We start from the raw sequence: 2,988 nt of genomic DNA on the forward strand, positions 1-2,988 counted from the left end.
AGAACCCAGAAATGGACCCACAAACATATGGCCAACGAATCTTTGACAAAGCAGGAAAGAATATCCAATGGAATAAAGACAGTCTCTTCAGCAAATGGTGCTGGGAAAACTGGACAGTGACATGCAGAAGAATGAACCTGGACCACTTTCTTACACCATACACAAAAATAAACTCAAAATGGATGAAAGACCTCAATGTAAGACAGGAGAAAGTAGGCAAAAACGTTTTTGATCTTGGCCACAGCAACTTCTTACTCACCATGTCTCCAGAGGCAAGGGAAACAAAAGCAAAAATGAACTATCGGGACCTCATCAAAATAAAAAGCTTCTGCACAGCAAAGGAAACAATCAGCAAAACTAAAAGGCAAACCGACAGAATGGGAGAAGATATCTGCAAATGACATATCAGATAAAGGGTTAGTATCCAAATCTACAAAGAACTTATCAAACTCCACACCCAAAAAACAAATAATCCAGTGAAGAAATGGGCAAAAGACATGAATCGACACTTCTCCAAAGAAGACATCCAGATGGCCAACTGACACATGAAAAAATGCTCAACATGACTCATCATCAGGGAAATACAAATCAAAACCACAACAAGATATCACCTCACACCTGTCAGGATGGCTAACATTAACAACTCAGGCAACAGCAGATGTTGGGGAGGGTGCGGAGAAAAAGGATCTCTTTTGCGCTGCTGGTGGGAATGAAAACTGGTGCAGCCACTGTGGAAAACAGTATGGAGGTTCCTCAGAAAATTAAAAATAGAACTACCCTACGACCCAGCAATTGCACTACTAGGTATTTATCCAAGGGATACAGGTGTGGTGTTTCAAAGGGGCACATGCACCCCAATGTTTATAGCAGCACTATCAATAATAACTAACATATGGAAAGAGCCCAAATGTCCATCGATGCATGAATGGATAAAGAAGATGTGGTATATACATACAATGGAGTATTACTCAGCAATCAAAAAGAATGAAATCTTGCCATTTGCAACTACGTGATGGAACTAGAGGGTATTATGTTAAGTGAAATTAGTCAGAGAAAGACAAAAATTATATGACTTCACTCACATGAGGACTTTAAGAGACAAAACGGATGAACATAAGGGAAGAAAAAATAATATAAAAACAGGGAGGGAGATAAAACATAAGAGACTCTTAAATATGGAGAACAAACAGAGGGTTGCTGGAGGGGTCGTGGGAAGGGGGATGGGCTACATGGGTAAGAGGCACTAAGGAATCTACTCCTGAAATCATTGTGGCCCTATATGCTAACTAACTTGGATGTAAACTAAAAAATATATATAAATTATTTTTAAAAAAAGAAGGAAATGCTGACTCATGCTACAACACGGATGAACCTGAGGACATTACATTAAGTGAAATAAGCCAGTCCCCAAGGGACAAAGAGTATATGATTCTACTTATAGGAGGTACCTAGAGCAGTCACATTTGTAGAGACAGAAAGTAGGATGGTGGCTGCCAAGGGCTGGGGGAGGAGGATAGGAGTTGTCGAGTGAGTAGAATTTCGGTCTTGCAAAATATAGGGAGTTCTGGGGATGGATGGTAGAGATGGTCGCCCAACAACAGGAATGTACCAAATGGCACTGAACTACACACTTAAAAATGGAGAGTGTGATGCTAAGTGAAATAAGCCATACAGAGAAAGACAGATACCATATGGTTTCACTCTTATGTGGATCCTGAGAAACTTAACAGAAACCCATGGGGAGGGGAAGGAAAAAAAAAAAAGAGGTTAGAGTGGGAGAGAGCCAAAGCGTAAGAGACTGTTAAAAACTGAGAACAAACTGAGGGTTGATGGGGGGTGGGAGGGAGGGGAGGGTGGGGGATGGGTATTGAGGAGGGCACCTTTTGGGATGAGCACTGGGTGTTGTATGGAAACCAATTGGACAATAAATTTCATATATTGGAAAAAAAAATGGTTTAGATGGTAAGGGCGCCAGGTGGCTCAGTCAGTTGAGCGTCTGACTCTGGATTTCGACTCAGGTCATGACCTCACGGCTTGTGGGATGGAGCCCCACATCAGGTTCTGCACTGACAGCAAGGAGCCTACTTGGGATATTCTCTCTCTCTCTCCCCCTCCCCCCCTCCCCCCCCCCCCCCCTCTTTGCTCCTCCCCCCCCCCCACAAATAAATAAAAAGCATTCTTTAAATCTTTTTTAAAAAGTGGTCAAAATGGTAAATTTTATATGCATAAAATATAGTTTACGACAATTTAAAAAATGTTTAAGATAATGAATAGAAAATGTTTTCACAGGGGCGCCTGGGTTGCTCAATCAGTTTAGCGTCTGCCTTCGACTCAGGTCATGATCTCATTGCTCATGAGTTCAAGCCCCGTGTGGGGCTCTGTACTGACAGCTCAGAGCCTGGAGCCTGCTTCAGATTCCGCGTCTCCCTCTCTGTCTGCCCCTCCCCCATTCTCTCTCTCTCTCTCTCTCTCTCTCTCTCTCTCTCAAATATAAAAAAACATTAAAAAAAAAAAAAAAAGAAAATGCTTTCACAGTGTGGCATGTACAGAATATACTCCAACCATAATAAACTGCATACCTGTCATCATATCACTACATTTTCTTGAGTGGAAGCCCAAGACAGTGCCAACATGTCACAAGTTCCTTTCTGGGAAAAAGCACTGTAATGGGATGATATCATCAGAAATTTTAGAAATGCCTGAGAAATCATTTAGTCCCATTCCCCGAAAGAAGACAAGTTACAATGCCTTGACAATTCTTAAGAGTTCTTATTTCTAAAATGAGAGGTTTAGACAATTTAATTAAACCGTCTGCAAGTCCTTTCCTCTGTCACAGTTCTCTGTTCTGAGTCAATAGTGTGTCAACTGTATTCAGGTCCTCCAGGAGGAAGGCAGGCTAAGGGGTTTTGCTCTGGATGTTTCAGTACATATACACACACACACACCTTGCTTCAAGCAGAGACGCTCACTTTTCATATGCTGCAGTTA

At 41.8% G+C, this 2,988-nt stretch overlaps 1 long non-coding RNA gene across 1 annotated transcript in view; it reads right to left on the reverse strand.

The window, feature by feature from the left end:
- Positions 1-2,578: 2,578 nt before the first annotated feature.
- LOC125909046 (uncharacterized) overlaps positions 2,579-2,988 on the reverse strand; it is a 4,662-nt gene continuing 4,252 nt past the window's right edge. Inside the window, exon 3 of the long non-coding RNA XR_007453532.1 lies at positions 2,579-2,661. This is a non-coding gene — a long non-coding RNA (uncharacterized LOC125909046). The remainder of the gene's footprint in view (positions 2,662-2,988) is intronic.

The sequence above is a fragment of the Panthera uncia genome (genome assembly GCF_023721935.1).
Source record: "Panthera uncia isolate 11264 chromosome B3 unlocalized genomic scaffold, Puncia_PCG_1.0 HiC_scaffold_1, whole genome shotgun sequence".
Lineage (NCBI taxonomy): Eukaryota > Metazoa > Chordata > Mammalia > Carnivora > Felidae > Panthera > Panthera uncia.